This window comes from Urocitellus parryii, chromosome 2 (genome assembly GCF_045843805.1).
Source record: "Urocitellus parryii isolate mUroPar1 chromosome 2, mUroPar1.hap1, whole genome shotgun sequence".
Lineage (NCBI taxonomy): Eukaryota > Metazoa > Chordata > Mammalia > Rodentia > Sciuridae > Urocitellus > Urocitellus parryii.
In genome coordinates, this window is record NC_135532.1 from 173424765 (window position 1) to 173444759 (window position 19995).

The window sequence follows — 19995 nt, forward strand, 5'->3', positions numbered from 1 at the left end:
AGCCAAAGCCAGCGAGCCATTAAGATGATGAGGATTCCTTCATGACTGAATGCTGTGTCTAGATGATGTCAATCAAGTTAAGCTATGTGTAATTAGTTGGGTATATGTACCTCTGCAGTCTGGCAGAGAAGCAGCTCCTGCTACCTTGGGTGCCCGCTATTTTGAGTCCTCAGTTCCTGCTGAGTTCACTTGCAATAAAGTAGTTCCCAATTCAACCTTCAAATTGCTTGTCACCTCTCGGTTATTTAACCCAGCTGGACTAGGGCACACTGGGGCATTTTCAGCCCTGGGGGTTAAACACAACCCATCCCTCAAATCTCTCACCCCAGCAAGAGCTCCATGATCCTCTTTTCCTCTCTTCTTTCTCAATTACCCACCTGAAAAGCCCAAGGAAGAGGCAGGAAAAATGCTGTGAATGTGCACAGTCATGAACCATATAAGGACACTTCAGTGGACCACCTCGAACTGTGGTCGCATGAGGTTGTGACCCCTAGTGATGCTGTAGCCCTCTTTGTGCGAGAGTTCTCTGTGGCGTTTGCACAATGATGTGATGACCTAGCAGTGCATTTCTCAGAATGTGTCCTCACCATGAGGAGATGCATGACTGTGAACACCCTCCCTGCTTCAACTCCTCTGCTAGGGCACCTGGTTACACAGCTTCATTTATTTGGTATAAAGTGATTGAGAGAGTGCACAATAATACAGGAGAATTTAGGAGGACTCAAGCCAAAGTGCCACTCCCTCCTTCTGGGGACAATGTGAGGACCTAGGGAGCAGGGGGTGGGGAGGGTCTCCTGCCTTATCTTCAGATACATAATTGTCTTGATTTCCTTTTGTTTTCCTCATGGGCAGTCCTTCAGGTGTCTCTGCCATTTGTTGGTCCCCTCTACTTTCAATCTGAACATCCCCTTCCTACTTCACTTTTTCTTTTTAACTGGGAAGAGGAGTGGATTCTGTTCTATTTTCAAAATCACACAGGGAGGATGTGGCTGAACCCAAAACAAATCTTCATGGGCAGTTTTCCCAAGGCCCCATGTCTCTGTGATGGGCAGCAGGGCAGCGAAGAAGTGAAGCCTGGAGGCCACTAAATTGGGGACCCAAGGTACTTTTAGGGACCCACAGAATGTTTTCATTTACAATAAGGGAAAAAATCAACATAAAAATCAATGAATACAGCTTCAATTGCATTAGTGGTTTTTTGTTTGGTTTGTTGGTTTGGGGATTTTTACAGAAGAAAGGTGCCGAGGAAGGCAAAATACCTAGGGTCTGAGATGTAGCCTTTAATAGGTAAAGAGATAAGGACCATAGAAGTCATTTGAAAACCATCTAATTTCATTTTTATTTTCCATTAGTTTGAGCAGCTTGTACTGATGTTTTTCAACAACAACAACAAACAGCTTCCCAAAAGTGAAAGGTTTGTTTAAAAAGATCACAAAGCTGGGCTGAGGTTGTGGATCAGAAGTAGTGTTTGCCTTGCACATGTGGGGCACTGGGTTTGATCCTAGCACCACATGGAAAGAAATAAACAAAATAAAGGTATTGTGTCCATCTACAATTAAAAAAAAATCACAGAGCTAAACTGGGTGTGGTGGTGCACATCTGTAATCCCCGCAACTGAGAGGCTGAGGCAGGAGGATTGCAAGTTCAAGGGCAGCCCCAGCAAGTTTGCAAGACTGTCTCAAAATAAAAAGGGATTTAGCTCAGTGGTAAAGAGCCCCTGAGCTCAATCCCCAGTACTTCCATCAACAACAAAAAAGCAAAAACAAAAACAAACAAAAAAAAAAAACCACAAAAGTAAGTTCTTTCTGATTCAACCCTTAGGTTGATGCTGAGAAATAAACATTATTGTGGTACAACAGCAAACATAGTTTTAACACATTTGCAGTATTTGCTTCTTCATTAAAAATCCTTTTCTATAAATCAAGAGGTGTCATTCTCTTAAGAAATATGAACAGTGAGGCTGAAGCACTGCTCTTTCCTTGGACAGTGTTGCTTTCTCCAAGGTGACAATAGCCCGTTTTAGAATTCTAGCAGTTGGAAAGTGTGTGAGATGGGGGTTGGATGACAAAGGAAGGTGGAATTTGCTCAGTGCATATTGTATGCATGTGTGAACCACACCAATACATGTCTACCCTGGGCACATATTCCAAGAGCCCAGTGGATGCCTGAGACCTCTAATAGAACTGAGCCCTACATATACTATCTTATATATACATACCTATAACAAAGTTTTATTATAAATTAGGGACAGAAAAAGATTAATAATAACTAATAAGAAATAGAATGATACATTGTGATAAAATTTATTTAAAATTTATGAATTGTTCACATCTGGAATTTTCTTTTTTTTTAATATTTATTTTTTAGTTTTCGGCAGACACAACATCTTTGTTGGTATGTGCTGAGGATCGAACCAGGGCCGCACGCATGCCAGGTGATCGCGCTACCGCTTGAGCCTCATCCCCAGCCCCACATCTGGAATTTTCTGAACAGCATTATTTTTAGAGTAAATTAAATTGCTACTTTTTTTTAAAGTTATAGTTGGACACAATACCTTTATTATGTTTGTTTAGTTTTTAATGTGGTGCTAAGGATCAAATCCAGCACCTCATGCGTGCTAGGCAAACACTCTACCACTGAGCCACAAATTCCTACATTTGTTAAAAAATTTTTAACATTTGTGCCAATCTGGCAGAAAGTTGAGAAATAGGTATACATACTCTAGCCCTATATCCTAATCAGATGTTAATTTAACTAGTCACATTTTGTTTATTTTTTGTTTTTGTGGTGCTAGGGATCAAACCAGGGGCCTCACTCGTGCTAGGCAAGTGCTCTACCACTGAAACACTGATCTAAACTCCCAGCCTCTCAAACTTTTTTTTTGTACTGAGGATTGAATCCAGGGATGCTCTACCAGTGCATCTTGAGCCCTTTTTATTTTATTTTGAGACAGGGTCTCACCAAGTCGCCTACACTGGCCTCAAACTTATAGTCCTCCTGCCTCAGCTCTCCAAGTCACTGGAATTACAGGTGTGCACCACTGCCCCCAGCTTTTTTTTAACCTCATTGCTCACAGGAGGAAGTTCACAGGGAGATGAACTCCCAGGGAAGAATTTAGGTTCAAGTCCAGTTCCTATAGTTGACTGTAATTCCAGCACTTTCTCTTCTTAAGAGAGTCATTTAGACTTTCAAGTGAGTGGGAATGATTATGAATCAGCTCTGAGTATTAAGAAAGAAGTGACTCACTTGATTGTGTACTTTCATTAATAATAACTATTTCCTAGAGACACACTTCTAAGCGGACTAAACAAAGACATGGATTAAAAATAGAATTAATGTAGCCCAAAGTTGGGATTCTCTTTTCCTCAGATAAAATAACCAACCTCCTGGCAAAGTTAAGAGAGAAAGAAATTAAAGGGAAAGGAGGAAATAGGGAAGGAGGAATATGGATAAGAAAAGAAAAGACAATTAATAGGAATTTTAAAAGGGGGATATAGCTTCAGAAAAAAAAGTTTAAGAAAGATAATGCTCTGATGAATTTATAAAAATGTAAAACTTGAACAAATTGAACATTTTTTTTAAATTTACAATTTATCAAATTTGGACTCAGAAAACTCAGATATAAACTATTATAAGGGGCAGGAAATATAGTGCAGGGGACAGAGCACTTGACTAGCATGTGCCAAGTACTGGGTTCAAACCCCAGTACAAAACAAAAATAAAAACCAACAAAAAACACCCAAAATAAGCTATTTTAAATTGCCAGCACTTTAAAAAAAGAATCTAGGGGTCTGGAGGTGAAGGTCAGTAATACAGAACATCCTAGAGGTCCTGGGTTCAATTTCTATCATCACCAAAAAAAAAAAAAAAAAAAAAAAGAAAAAAGAAAAAGAAAGAAAAGAAATAAAAAAGAGAATCTATCTTCCTCCCAAAATAGATAGAACAAGATAATTTTATAGGCAATTCAATTTTAATTTTATACTAACTCTCCCAGAGTTTTGAAAAACACTAGCTCCTTGTCTAATGTTATAATGTTAATATAACGTTAGTACACAAACCAAACAAAGACAGAATAAGAAAGAAAAACTATGGATTGATTATCAGTGATAATATACATTGAAACATTGTAAACAAAATATCAGCAAGCCAAATCTAATATTGGATTTTGAAACGGTATACTTGGATCAAACTCAGTTTAAACCAGAAATGCAAGATAAATATAAGACTTGTTGATGTATGTCACCAAATAAACAGAATGGAGGGAAAACCTGATTATCCAGCAGATACAGGAAAGGTACTTGATAAAAGTCAACACTCATTCCTATTACAAGTCCTAGCAAGTGAAAAATACAAGTTAACTCCCTTGACCTCATCAACAATATCAATCAAAAGCCCATGATAAACATAATACTTAACCACTGGAAATATTTTCTTTAAAATCTGGAATAAGACCCAGATATCAGTGTTCACTGCTTAATTTTAAAGGCATCCAGTGTTTCATAGGCATCAACATTGATTGGCTGGAGGTGTGGCTTTGCCTAATGTGTGCAAAGCCCTAGGTTTGAACCTCAGCAACACCAAACAAAACAAAATATGGCACAAACATTAGGTTGGAGCTGCTAGGCAGTGCAATAAGACAGGAAAAATAAACAAAAGACATGAGGGTATAAAGAATTTCATTTTCCCATGGAAAGAAACAAACAAATCTATGAATATTTGCCAATAATATAATCATTTACATAAGAAAGTCTCTTAAAGCTGGGGGTGTAGCTTAGAGGGAGATGGCAAAGCACTTGCCTAGCATGCATGAGAACTTAAGTTGAAGCCCCAGCACCATGAAAAGAAAAAAAACAATAAACAAAGAAAGCCTCTTAATTTTATTAATTGTAATCAAATTTCCATATACATGATCAGATTTTTTAAAAATAGCTGTATTCCTATGCATCAATGAAAGAAAACAATATTTTGAAAACTATGATATTTATGATAGTTACAAAATATAAAGAATTTAAGAATAAATCTAATAAAAGACGAGCTTCATCTTTATGGACAAAGTTATATGACTTGAAATACACTAAACAAAGTATTTATATACTTTTAAGAAAATATAGATAATTAAAGGACCAAAATTACATAATCTCACTACCCAGACAACAACATTGTTTTTTCCTTCCAAGATTTTCCCTATACTTTAAAAATACATGTGGTTTCGCTGGGCATAGTGACACATGTCTGTAATCCCAGAGGCTCCAGTGGCTGAGGCAGGAGGATTGCAAGTTCAAAGCCAGCCTCAGTGAGACCCTCAGCAACTTAGCAAGACCCTGTCTCAAAATCAAAAGTCAAAAGGGCAGGGGATGTAGCTCAGTGGTTAAGCACCACTGGGTTCAATCCCTGATACCATAAAAAATTATATATATATGAACTTACCCACTATATACAATTTTAACTTTTCTTGATATCACTGAGGATTTTTTTGTGTTATTATTCTTGTGAACATAGCCCAAGTAGAGACCAATCTTTTATGTCTTGGATGACAGTTCTTTTCCCTGCCCCATTTTGGAGGCCTGGAAGAGCCGGCTCAGGGGGCTGGGTGAGCTCAACCCCAAAGCAAGAACTTTGGTGTTGGATGAAAACTCTCTACATTGAGCTCTGAAGGCACCCCCCCATCCCCTCCCCATTCTTAATAAAGCCATTCCCCTATCTGGAAACTTCCACTGCCAAATTTCCATGTCCCTGCAAATAGGAGCACATCCTATAGCATGCCGACCTCTCTGTGCAAAAATGTGAGCTCAGGATCATGAGCATGCTACTGTTTCTGGCTTGCGAGTCTTCCCCCAGTAAACCTTGCTTTATGCTTATTCCATTTGTCGCTGGTATGAACAGCTAGTATGAACCGGTATGTGCACTTGTGCACACACGTATGCATGAGTGCGTGTGTGTGTGTGTGTGTGTGTGTGTGTGTGTGTGTGTGTTTATCTATGCCCCTATGGAACACTGGATGCAGCCCTTCAAATATTAAATATCTGTAATGATGCTGATCAGATGAACTGAAATGAGCCTGTAGACAAATTTAACATTGAAGAAGGGAAAAACGTTAAATAAATATTCCACCATAGGGAAAGCTTGTAATTAACTTATTCCTGGACATTTAGGCTGTTTTCAGTATATTGCTATTTATAAATAAAGCTTTGATGACTGTCTTCGTGGGTAGTGTTCTGTTTGGTTTTCATTATTTCAGCTCACTTCCTTAATGTAAATTTTTGTTGGTAGAATTAGGCTAACACTGTTAGACAGATTTTTGTGTTATTCATACCCTCTGCCAAATTTCTTTGCAGAAAGGCTGTGCCCATTTCCAGTCCCACTGGCTGTGTATGAGGCGTCCCAGTGGCCCAGTCTCCCCTCCCTTTGAGAATCCCTTTGCTTTGCAGTTCTGATTTTAAATCTTGCCAAACCAGGCAGTGACCTGGCAGTCCTCCTTTCAAAGGTTTATTTAAAGAACTTTCTAATCAAGATTGATTGATTAGAGTTTCCTGCTCCAGCAGACAGGAAGGCCAGGAAGCCAGCGCACGTTAATGACAGTTTTGTCTTGGGAGTAGACGCAACATCTCTGTAAATCTATGGGGCTTGTTGTGAGGAGGAAGGGATTTTCATTGAGCACAACAAAACTTCAGTTACTGTATTTTTCTTTCACTACTGTTTGAACAATAAATCTTGAGCTACTCCTTCAACAGATTATTCAGCTGTTTAAGAAAACAGTTTGCAGATTACTCAATCTACTAATCTTAAATAGATTATTCTTAGTTAAGAAACACTGGTGAGGTGGGAGGACGGGAGGGAAAGGGGGATTATGAACCAAAACTGAATCCCATACATGTGTGAATTTGTCGAGATGAACCCAATGATTATGTAAAACTATAAAGCTCTAATTAAACACTGGTGAGGTAGAGTTCTTTTTGGTAAGAATAGCACTGAAAAGATAGGATGAATCAGAATCCCTGGGGAAGTTTTTAAAAATGCATCCTTGGACTGACCTTGAGAGTCTAATTTCATTCTTACGGGGTGAGGCCAGGAATATGTATTTTAACAGATGCCCAGGGTGATTCTGATCAGGTGGTCTATGGACCACATGCTGCCTTTAAAATAAACTGATAGCCTCTGTTTTTTTTAAATGTTCTTAGGGACTGGGGATGTAGCTCAGTGGCAGAGCATGTGCTGAGCATGTGCCTGGCCCTGAGTTTGGTCCCCAGCACCAAAACCAAACGAAGCAAAACGATACCACCACCCAAAACAGTTGAAATGTTTGTAAACTAACGCCATCTTACTGAAGTTGAAAGGCACAGAAAGTCGGGGTCTTGATCAAGTTGTGTTCTGAAAAATACGCTCGCTCAGCCTTGTGCCTGCTGCTCTAGCGTTGCCAGAATGCACCGACCTTGTCTTTTCCCAGAGTGCAAGTCAGGCTGCGCAAGTTCCAGCCATGGTTACACAGCTGCAGCTTGTTTATCTCACTCTGGCCAAATGCAGAGCAGAGAGCAGGAGAGCTGACTGTCAGGAGTTGCTATTTGAGAGAAAGAGACCCATCCTCTCCTCTCTTCTCCTCTCACTTCCCATGACACAACATCGTATAAGCTGTGAACCTTGATCTCCTTCCAGTCCTGGCACCCTCTCAACAGGAAACCCTTCTGAGTTCTCCAGGTCCCTGTCTCTTCTTAGGAAAGAGGTTACATCTCCACTCAAAGGCTGTCCCCTCCTTAGTGTCCTGACTGCTCTCCTCCCTCCTTCCTGATGGCCTCATCCACCAGTTCTCTTGTCCCAGCATCTCTCTGCGTCGCCCCTTCTCTTCCACCAACAATCACACAGTTAGGTCTCTTTAGAGACTTTTGCAGTCCTGATTTTAAATCTCGCCAAACAGGGCGGTAAGCTGGCAATCTTTCTTTCAAATGTTTATTTGAAGAACTTTCTAATCATGATGGATTGATTAGAGTCTCCTGCTGCAGCAGACAGGAAGGCAAGGGAACGAGGACACATTGAAGATGCAATTTTATTGTCTGGGGAGTAGGCGCACCTTCCCTAAATCTATGGGCTTGATGTGAGGAGAAAGGGATTTTCATTGACTACAACTAAACTGCAGTTGTCGATGAACATCTATCATTCATCTTGTCCCTCCTTGTTCCTATCTTTGGTTTCCCCCTTAAGCATCTTGAAAGAGCTGCTGACACCCCCCACCTCTTCTTCATCCTGCCCTCCTGTCACTCACCCTCTACCTCAGTTAGATCACTGATGTCCAGGTGACTGTCCTTCCTAATCACCCAGAATAATTGAATTATCAGGCCTCACTCTCTCTCTGTGACATCTGGAATCTTCTGTTCATTCATTTAAGAAACATTTTTGCAGCACCCATCTCAACATTCTCCCCTTGGCTGGTGTCCCCTGGCATCACAGGGTATCACCCTCTGGGAAGCAGAATGATCCGTGATTCTTGCCCCTGCTCCACTTTTCCACTTCTGCTCCGTGTGCTTTTTTTCTTCCCTTTACCACCCCCCACCGTGCTTCTGGGTGACATCTTCCGCCCTCTCTCCTGCTCCCCTATTTCTGGCTATATCGCACCTATCTTCAAGCCTTACACATCTATGATTCTTCCTCTTCTCCCCCACAACCCAGGCTCACCTTCCAGGGACTTTCTGCCTCTCGTCCAGTGAAACATGCCCAGGTTGACTGCTTCTCCCACCTTCCTTCAACAGTATTTGTAATTGTACCAACTCTCCCCCAGATGCCCAGGCCAGAAACCTCTGAGTCATCTTTAATTCCTTCCTCTTCCCTGTCCCCAACATCATAGTTTGGCACCAACTATTTCTCAGCCAAATTATCTCTCCCATCACTTTGCTGTTCATTCTTGTTACTCTGAAGCCTCACCCTCTTAATTGTGCCTCCTGATTCCGGTTCTCCCACCCCTGTTTATTGTTTGGATGTGGTTTGAGTTTGTCCCCCAGAGCTTCATCTGGGGGCTTGGCCCTCATGTGGTGGTGGGACCCCAAAGTGGTGGGGCCTAATGGGAGGTCCTTAGGTCAGTGGAGGTGTGCCATTGGAAGGGACTGTGAGACCCTAGTCACTCTATGGCTTCTAATTTGGGCAATGTGATTGCTCATTCCCGTAAGCTCCCACTCTTCCACCATGAGGTCCCTCACCAGAGCATGCACCTTTCTTCCCAAACTGTGAGCTAAATAAACCTCTTTTCTTTATAAAGTTAGCCTGCCTCAGGTATTTCATTATAGTAATTAAAAGTTTACTAGTACACCCCACTCCAAACTTCTAACACACCATTGTTGTGTTGATCCTTGACTACAGGGACCAAAGAGGGGAGTTTTTTCTATCATCTCCTTAGCAAGGAGTCCTTAGAAGTGGCCTGAATTGCCTGTCCTGGAAAGCAGCTGCTTAGATCCTGAGGGCATGGGTCTGGTTGACTCATCTGTGCCATGGAGACTGGTGTTAGAACTGCTCCTCTCACTCCCTCATGACTGTGATAGCAATGCCAGAAACCAGGGTCCCAGAGCCATTCTCTTCAGAGGCAGACCACTCTCGATGGCTGTCCTTCCTCTGGTTGTGGCTGAGAGAATGCCTAAGAGTCCTCTGAGTAGGTCTGTCTGCAGAAGGAATGAGCACTACCAAGACACATCCACACTGTAGACAGTTTCCCTGGGAGACGTCGCCTTCACTCTGAGTTCCCGAGTGGAGACCGCCTTTTGTGATTAATTAGTCCATACATCTGTAGGCACATTTTGACTCAGTGGATAATAGAAATGTTAATCTCTCATATTTGTACAGTGCTTTATCGCTGATCTCACTAATGGTGGCCCCACTTCACAGGTAAGGGAACAGATTTGGAGAAGCCCAGCAACTTGCCTAATATCATATATCTGACAAGCAGCGGGGCTGACTCCAGGGTAAGAGCCAAGGTGCTAGGAGGTCAGCTGTCGCCCAGCCCCAGGCACTAAGCAGGTGGAGAGTTGAAATCGAGATGGAGCAATGGTGACCGACCTGCCCCAACTTCTTAGCCTGCCACATGCAGAGAGGTCTAAGGACAAGTCTGGCTCATTTTCAGGAGCAAATGATGACACTGAGCTATTTCTTGCCTATTTTATTGGTATTTACTTTCTCTGAGGATGAATTGTGAGTTGTGCAGTGAATTGTGGTGGCTGTTGACCCCTTGGGGTGACGAGACCCCTATGGGATGACACATGCGTGATACACTCTAAAACAGAAGTTCTTGAGAAGTGTCATCAGAGGAGGGGGCATCCTCCTGTGACGGTGAGAGCACTGAGGGAGAGACCTTCCTCAAACCTGAGTCCCTGAAACCTCATCTGCTCTCTGCCACCACTTGTGCCAGGAAGCCCTCAGCGAGGTGGCTACTTTTCTCCCTTGAACTGTGCCTCTCAGGATGGCAAAGTTGGCATTGCTTCCCCCACCCCATAAGGGGCCCTCTGGTGACTCACAGGTGTGAGAAGGTGAGGGGGTTGTTGATTCAGGAGGAGGAGTGGTGGCTGTGGTAATGATGAGGATGAGAGATAACATTCCATCTGGGTAGTGAAGTCACCCCCTAAAGAGACAGCCAGCCTGCACCCTGTGTGTGCTGTACGCCAAGCTTATTCTTAGTGCCTGATCTATTTGTCATGAGTTTTTCCTGGAATTGAAGGTGAGGAACCCATAAACCATATCTCCTTCTCTGCTGCTCTTTCTAGATTGGTGGGGCTCTTTTCAGCCCTGCCTAAAGTAGGGAAGAGCCCAAGCAAAGCACTTGAGGAGGAAACATATTCACACATGAGCATCAGGTATCCTGATGTGAAGAGATTGAGGGACCTGCAGCCCCGGGTGAGGAGCCAAGGGCTATTCCTGTATCAGCCTCAGAATCACCTGTGACCAGTGTTGTGTCTGTTGTTAGATATTTTCCCCCTATTGCTCTTAAAATTCAGGAGAAGGTAATACACTAACTGGGAGCCCTTGGAGTGTGCCTGGCATAGAGGAATAACCTCGTAAACATCTGTTGAGTGAATGAACTCAGATGTCTCCAAACCCTGGTTTCTGGTTCCTTCACCTGAGATGGAAGGAGGATGAGGTTGCATCTGTTTCTCCTGCAACTGTCATGGTGGTCCCAAGACCAGCAGGAGCTGATCTGACAGTCATGGTCTGAAAGATGTGACTAGCACCATCACAGACAATATCCAAGCTTCCAAGGGCAACCCAAGGTTAGGAGGTTGTGCCCATCTCAGTTGGGAGCCAGGAGCGATGAGCTCCAAAACCAAGATGGTGGAGACTGAAGATCAAACTTTATCTAAGGAGAAGGAGGTATGAGAGAAAGGAGGAAGTGGGGGCTGGGTTGGGATGCAGTGGTTACAGCTAAGACTTGGTGCTTCTTGACTTGTCCTGAAACTTATAGAGCTATCATCAGGGTAGCCAAGGTGCTGCCACACCACAAGCTGAGAGAATGAAGTCCAGTGACCTGTGACAGTATCCAAGGTGAAGAATCTCTGGTTGACAGGCATTGTTGGGTATGACTTTAGCAAGAATAGTTGGAAAGAAGAGGTGAAGTTATTGCCTTAAAGTCAGCCTAGAAGGGTGAATTCTAAATTATTTTCCCTGATGTTATTGACATAAACTTTTTTCTTTTTTAGACCAGGGATTGAACCCAGGGATACTTAAACCATAAGCTACATCCCCAGCCCTTTCTTTATATTTTATCTAGAGACAGGGTCTCCCTGATTTGCCCAGTGCCTCGTTAAGTTGCTGAGCTTGGCTTTGAACTTGCAATCCTCCTATTTCAGCCTCCCAAGCTTCTGGGATTACAGGTGTTCACCACTAAACATAAAGATCATCAGGTCAACCTGATGATCATCCTACCTATTGAGGAAAAAAAGGGGAGCTTGAGAGAGCTGGGAAGATGTCACTGATATTTCTGGTACTCCAAGACCACATGGAGACCATGGAGTGCTTAAGAGGATGGGATCTAGAGTTAGACTGACCAGCATTGCTGTAGGACTTGGGTAAGTTACTTGACTTGGTTCAATACGTTCTGCTTTACATGATTGTCTTGTCTCTGCAAAGTTCTGAGGTCCTGGCACACTCAACAATCCTTGAGGCTGTGTCCTTACTAGAGCAGAACCTCTGCTTGCTGTTGGTTTTACACCTTCCAGACCTCTGTAGCTGCCACCCGACCATGCCACAGCATCTTCTGCGTGGGTACCCATGTGGCTCCTAACTGGTCTCCCATCTCACCCTTGCCCCCTTCCAATCCATTTTCCTCACAGTTTCCAGAGTGATCATTCCAAAGTTCATTTCAAAGATTATTAGGACACCTGAACACCTCCCTCCTTAACCTAAAACCCCTCACTGTCTGCAGGGGAGTTACTTAAAGTCCATAATCCATTCCTCCCCTTACAAGGCCCTGCACACTTTAGCACCTGCCTACCTCTTTTTACCTGCTACATGAGCTTTTCCGCTGCCTGCTTGTGCCTGGTGCATCCTCCCCAGCTCCCTCCTCAGCCTTCAGTCTCAGCTCACAGTCTCAGTTCACACTTCCTGAAGAGAGGCCCTCCCGGACTCACCCATCTGAACATAGCCCCATTTACTGTCATTGCACCCTGTGCTTGTTCCACACAGTGCTGGCTGCATTTGCAGTTGGGAACTTGTCTATAATTATCGATGTCTGTTTATATATGGCACGATCTTAGCTCCAGGAGGCTGGGCCATATTTATTTCATTCTTCACTGTGTATATACAGAGCAATGTCAGATGCATGGTAGGTATTTTTGAATTAATAAATGAATGAATGAGTGACTCGCTCAGCAGGGGGTGTTTCTGTTTTTCCCTCCGAGAATGGGCTAGGCTGGTCTGGAAGTTTGTTTGTGGAAAGCTATGCACTACCATGGAAACCTGGATTCAAGAGACCTGGATTCTAGTCCCAGCAGTCCCACTTCCGGGTTATGTGATCTTAAACAGGTCACTTAGAGAGCTTTGGGAGGCAGGGACCAGGACGTACCCTGGCACAAGTAAAAGTCCTGCAAGTGAATGAATAACTCAAAAGTGTGAGCTCTTTCTTCTTCTGAATTTCCCCCAATCCATTGTCAACTGGACTTTGGGAACCCAAACCACAACAGAAGTTGGAGTATTTATATAGTCAATGTGTACAGCAGAGATGCCTACAATGCAGACAGATGTCCCCCAAGGACACGACCACCTTTGTGGAGGCCTCTTGAGGAACACTTCAGAGTCTCAGGGAAAAGACCTAACAAATTCAATTCATTTTGATTTACAACTCAGCATGTGCCAGGGAGTTAACTTAGCCTAAGAGAAGGAAAGATGTATATCTGAGGCAAAAGGTTGAAACGTTGGAGGAGACCTGGCCTATGGGGTCTCAGTTCTGGCCCAAAGAGAAGCAGATCCAAGGGCTGCACAATGTGCCTATGGAAGTATTGAACACTCTGGGAAACCAGAAAACAGACGCGGTGGCAAAAACACTTATGTGAGCATATAAAAGGCCAATTGCTCCTCAGCCTGTCCTGGCAATGGAGAAACAAGCATTCATATGTCAAATAACAGTAACAGGCCAATCTCTGCCCCAAGCTGAGCCCAGATACCACGGTGTACGGGCGATTGCTGGGCAGGGAGCCAGGAAACAGAGCTGTCAGCTACGGTTGGTATTCAGGGTCAGTTCACAGTAAGCCACATTCCAAATAAACCAAGCCACAGGAAGAAAGGGGTGGCTCTGGAGAGGTGCAAGCTCCTTGGGTAAATGAATGTGCCCTGAGACAACAGAGGTTCCCACTCCATTCCTGATCCCTCCTTGCCCCACGCCTCCCTGTTCTGAAATGAAGTGGCCCCTCTCCATGAAGTTTGCAAGGCTTTTCCACCTTATACCAGATGTGGAACGGTTTATCCCCATAACATAAAGGGTTGTGTCAGCCCTTTCCCATTCGGTTTGTTTTGCCATTGAGACCCTGAGACTTCAGAGCTAAAGGGACTTTACCTGGTCTCCCTGGTAAAGTGGCAATAAGTGGCAATATTGATGCTAGTCTCTGATTTTAAGATCCTGCTCTTCATTGAGCCATGGACCTGAATTTGGATGATTTTTCTTAACAGGACCTCTTGTCCAGGAATGCTCTCCTTTTGGGTGTCCCTGACACAGAGAGGGTTTCCTACAAGGATGGGGACAGAGGTACAGGTTTTGGGGCCCTGGGTGGCAGATTGGGAGGCCTCTCCCAGACTGACTGACAAGGAGATTCTCTGAGAAAAGGCCTGCAGGATCCTGTCCCTCTGGGTCCCCTGTGGCTGTGGGTCTCCTCCCCACCCTCTACCTGCTACAGCTCCCTAACCTGGTTGTGGCCACTCAGGGTGGCGGCCTCTCCTCAGTGACTGGGCCACTGATAATCCTGGAGATGGAGGCTCATGCCAGACCAGCTTCCTAACTGTGAGGCAAAGAAGTAGAACGGCTGGGCTTCCTCTAAGTCATTCTGCTTCAGCCACAGGGGCCACTGTGTTTCTGCTTGCTCCTTGTCCAGCCCACCTATGTCCACCCCGTTTTCCAACCTTCACCCTGGAGAGCCAGGGCTTTCCCTGAAGGAAGCCCTTCGCATGGCACTTCCTTCACAGAAACCCAGGGTTTCCCTGTGGCCCAAGGAACCTCCCAGAGGAGGCTCTAACAACTGTCTCAGAGGTGACCCAGGCTTGAGAGGGTTCTGCCAGCAAGTGTGAAAGCAGAGCCTGGACTCGACACCCCCCAGGGACCCCTAAGGAACAGAACTGATAGGCCCCTTGGCTCCTAGAAGCTGCCCCAAGCTGTATGACTCACTGCCTGTCCTAGAGGCTGCTTTCCCTCACCAAGGCGCTCAGGCGCCATCTCAAGCATCATTTCCACCTACTCTCGTGGCCTTGCTCCCTGTGGTCCCCTTTAGCAGTGCACAGGTCTCAGAGCTCCTGGCCACATCTTGTCAGGTCATTATGGGGATGTGCTGCCACCCTCATCATCCTTCCCTCCTTCTCTGGGTCCTACCTTTCTGTTTTCCCGGCTCATTCCTACCCTACTTCTTGCCTCTAGGGATCTTTTCTACAGACCCCACTTCCTGGCTCCTAGCACTCCGAGGCTGAGTGCAGAGTTGGTGCCTAACATTTTTAGAGTTGACTTTAAATCACAGAATGTCAAAATTTAAGAACCAGGCTAGAGGTGTAGCTCAGTGGCAGAGTGTGCGCTTAACATGGGTTCAATTCCTAGCACAACCAACAAACAAACTTAGGAACCTTGGGGTCAGGGTCATATCATTCACCACGCTGCTTTTATCACAGGAGAAGCAAGGCCTCGGGAGCTAGGATAGGAACTGATCACAGGGACCAGGACAGTTAGCAGTAAAGCCAAGGCGTGACCCAGGGCTCCTGAATTCAAGCTGCCACCACACACACACACACACACACACACACACACACACACAACACACGGCCCTGAGAGTCAGTTTCCATGGCAACTCCTTCTTCCCTGTCCTCAGGAGAAGCCCCTGAGTGGCTGGCCATGGCTGGCTCTTCTGGCCTCCATTTCTTCACTGTATATGAGGAGGTTGAGGTTCGTGGAGGTGGGGTTTGTTTTATTTGCTCTTAGCCGAGCCCTTAAAACTTTCAAGGAAGGCAGAATATTCCACTTTACAGCCCAGTGTCTCTTACTATCTATAGAGTGTGTGATTCTTCCCCAGGCCTGTGAGGTGGGAAAGGACCCGTGATTCTGACTTTGGTCTGGGGTCTGACGCCTCACACTCTCCTGGCCCTAGGTCCTCCCAGAAGGCTCAGGTGACCAGAAACAGAACAAAACCTCATCCTGGAGCTAGAGGGTCAGCCTGGAAAGTGGTGGGAAGAGAACTGGGGGACCCAGAGGGGCACATCCCCAACAGGCCTTGTGCCTACCCCACCCTCTGCTATGTTCATGGTGGGGAAGGGGATATGCAGGAGGCCAAGGCCAGTGCCAGGGCATTAGCCCAAGAGGAGGCTTGTCAATCCAAGGTCAGGTCAACCAGTCGACTATCCCTTGATTTGTACATTTCTCGAGTCTTGTCCCCTGAATTGATATCTTTATATGGATATCTGTCACCAGCTTTCCTGATTTTTAATCATAGTTTCTCCTCGACACTGTCTCTACCCCTGGCTGTTGCTTTCCTATTGCTCTGTGCAAAATAAGCCCAGCTCCCTCCGTGAGCTCCCCAAATCAGACCACCCTCTGCCCACCCCCAGACATCTCTGCTTCTCTCTGCTTGTGTCTTTTCTGTGTCTTTCTAGTGTTCTCCCCTATCTTGTCCCACCTCTGCCCATCCACACACCTCTCTCTCTTTCCCTCCCTCCCTCCCTCTCTTTCTGACAGGTCCCGGCTTCTCTGATGGGACCTTGAAGTCCTTTTCCCCTGCCCACCCCCCATGCTTCCCCAGGTGCATTACTTACTTGTGTTGGTGTCCGCTGGCCCAAGGAGGCAGGAGCACAGGAGCACCCAGGGGAAACTCCTCCAGTGGGCCCCCTTCATGGTTCCAGAAAGAGTCCCTCAGGCCTCCGTGGAGAAAGCTCCCCAGCACAGAAGCGGCAGCGTGAGGAGCAGAGCCGAGCCTGTCCCCACTGGCTGCTGGCCTCAAACAGGTGTACTTCCCTGAAGGGGCCAGAGTGAGTACCAGGGAAGAGGACAAAAGAAGGCGGGGCCCAGTGCCAATCACCCTCGCCTGGTCTTTTCTTTCCTCAATCTCCACCTTCTTCCCCCACCAGGAAAAAATTACCCATACACCCATTGCTCTGCTCCTCACCCTGAGCCAAGGTAGGGGGTTGGGGGGGGAGGGACAAGTGAGGAAAGAGAAACTAGACGTACTGGAAATGAGCTGGGCTCCCTCTTGCTGTGGTCCTGGGCCCTCTTCTCCTTCTCTCAGGGTGCACATGGCTACAGCTACACTTCAGAAGAAAGGGTGGGAGGATGGGGAAGAAAGGGGCTCAGAAGGAGCGAGATATGTAGAGTCCCTAAGAAACATGGGCATGGGGAACGGGCCGGGACCACTTGAAGTGAGGATTAGAAGTTAGAAATACCCTATAAGCCATGTTTTGGAAAGGGGTGGTGGGCTTAGACTATCTTCTCAGTGCCAGCACATAGAAGACCCTTACCACACAATAGATTTCTCCTTCCTGGGACAGGGAGCCTGCATGAGGGTCCAGAGAGCCCAAGGCAATCAGCACAAGGAGTTTGAGGGCTCTGGTGTGGGGAGTGGGATTGAGGTAGAACCTGGGTAGAATGTGGGACAGAGACATAGGGGAGAGTAGGGGATGCTCCTGGAGACCTGGGCTCAGATCACACACCCCCTATTTTGACCCCCTGGAACTCAAAAACTCAAGTGTGAAGGAGCAGGGACCCCAGCCAGGGTGTGCTGGGTGAAGTTCTAAAGGTGAGGGAGAGCAGTTTGTGTGGCTGTGTGAGAAAACAATGGAGATTTCCCCTACTCTTTTCCACAGCATGAATCTCTGCTTATGGTGCTTTGAGACATGATTCCCTGACTGTGGCTTCTGTGGAGTGCTTAGCCCCAGAGCAGGGAGCTCAGGCTTGGACACCACAGAGCCCACAGGAGGAGTCATTTCTGCACACCCAGGCGCAGCCAGCCTTGCCCAACGAGGAGTAGGTGGCTGACACTAGTGCCATCTCTGAGCACCACAGAGGCCCTACCATTTTATTGACCACTCACCTTCTGAAGCTAAAAATGCAGCTGTGACCCAAGTCCAAAGGCTGGGCCTTGCCATTTTCATGAAGATACTACACCTTACCATAGAGAGATAAGTAGCATGGTGTTCCCTCCATTTGTGGGACAAATTGCTCCCACTCTTTTTCTAAGGTCAGGAAAGGCCTAAAGGTAGAGAGGGATTTTGTGCACAGAGCACCTGGATGGAGGATATCACTGAAGATAATTTGCATAGCTACCAAGGCCCAATTTGGCCTTCTGATTTTCTGGTGAGTTCAGTTCTTGATCATGGGGTCTCCCTATTAACTTGCCATCTAGTCTTTTTGGTAACACTCTCTAGACTACAGTTTCCCATATACAGAGGAGGAAAAAAAAAAAAAAAACCTCCAGGTTATACTAAAGTAAGAGTTGGAGATTTTGTTGACCTAACCCGAGACTCCAGTGGGCATCAGGATACCTAGGCTTGAATTCCAGCTCTGTCACCCAAAGTAAGTCCCAGTCTCTGTGAACCTTTTTTAATCATCTGTAAAATGGGAATAAGAACATCTATCCAGCCAGGTACAATAGCACACGTAATCCTAGTGGCTCGGGAGGCTGAGACAGGAGGGTCGAGAATTCAAAGCCAGCCTTAGCAAAAGCTAGGCACTAAGTAACTCAATGGGATCCTGTCCCTAAATAAAATACAAAATAGGGCTGGGGATGTGGCTCAGTGGTCCAGTGCTCCTGAGTTCAATCCCTGTACCAACCCCAATCCCCGCACCAAAAAAGAAGAAAACCTATCCAGAAAGTTTTCTGGTTGAGATGAGCTTATAGGTATTAAAGTGCTTTGCAAATGTTAAGTCACCTGTCAAGGGCATGTGGCTCTTTGTTTCATCCTGACATCATCCCTGAAGGTAGATATGAATGAGGTGAGTCAGGGGAGGAGGAGGAGTCTGGAAATTAACTTCCAGTCCTATCTACCTACAAAGGTCTTTCCTGTGCCCCCTTTGGGTCTTAAAATATTTGGACTGGGAACCGAAAGCCTTGGTTAAGGAGGTGTGTGTGATTCTTACTCATCTTCTTTCTGCCCATCCCCAGTTCCCTTCTGCTTTTCCTCGGAGCCCAGCTCCTTCCCAACTTGCCCATTGCCCAGAGTTGGATGTTTCTAGATTCCTGTGATAAGTGTCTTTTCTTTTATCTGGGTGGGTCATGGGACACCTGCTTGTCTGTCTTTCTCTCCTCCCAAGGCATCTGATGGGGTGAGTTAGAGGAGAGGAAATGAGTGGATTCTTTGAACTCTGTCCAGTGGAGACCTCCCAGGGCCTGCAGACTACTGGGTTACCCCTGAGCAGGAATCTGAAATCAGGTTTAAATTGGTATTCCCAGCTGGGTGTAGTAGCACACACCTGAGATGCTGGCAGCTGGGGAGGCTGAGGCAGGAGGATTGCAAATTCAGAGCCAGCCTCAGCAACTTAGCAAGGTTCTAAAGCAACTTAGCGGGACCCTGTCTCTAAATAAAATATTTAAAAGTTCAGGGGATGTTTCTCATTGGGGTTAGTGCCCCTGCATCCAATCCAATCCCTGATACCAAAAGATGATGATGATGATAATGATGATGATAATAATAATAATATAATAAATTGGTATTCCCTGGAATGTGAAAAGAGCTCAATCTGGACTTGGGGTGTGAGTTGGAGCAGGGATAATACTGTGAACTTTTCCTGAGGTAGGAAGGCAGAGCTGGCTGGAATAGACAGATGGGCTCTAGGCAGCAAAGTCTGCCTAGATGGAGATTTCTCTTCCAAGTCCCCTAAAGTCAGAGTCCCTAGTTTCTTAGGGGCCCCTAACATTGCTTACCTCCTTACAGTTCATGCCTTTATAGAACCTCATAAAGTCAGATGAGGTTCTATACTGAAATGAGACAGAAAGTCAAACATTTGTTAAATCTGATTTATCAAGTCTTGATAAAAGGACTTGGACACTAGAGTGTCAGGCCCTGTGTGTGTCCCCGGTACCCGGTACCCTGTGAGGTGCCTGTCACTTCCCCCTCTCATGTGTGAGAAAACAGAGGTACGGGAATCGAACACATACTCCCCTCATCACAGCATCATGGGCAGGTTGAGTGATCAAGTGAAACTGGAGAAAGCTAACTTCCCTGATGGCATTTGTCCTGAGTCACAAGCTAAGTCACAAAGCTGGAATTCCAGCCCAGATTAACCCAGGCCCAAAGAGAAAGAAGAGAATGAATCTGCGCTGGGTGCTTAGCTCTATCTTGCTTCCCAGTGGAGGA

General features: G+C 45.6%; 1 non-coding gene across 1 annotated transcript; it reads left to right on the forward strand.

Moving 5' to 3' along the window:
• Positions 1-6023: 6023 nt before the first annotated feature.
• On the forward strand, positions 6024-6084 carry LOC113188305 (small nucleolar RNA SNORD78). Its single transcript, XR_003301528.1, has one exon. It is a non-coding gene; the product is annotated as a small nucleolar RNA SNORD78 (small nucleolar RNA).
• The last annotated feature ends 13911 nt before the right edge of the window (positions 6085-19995 follow it).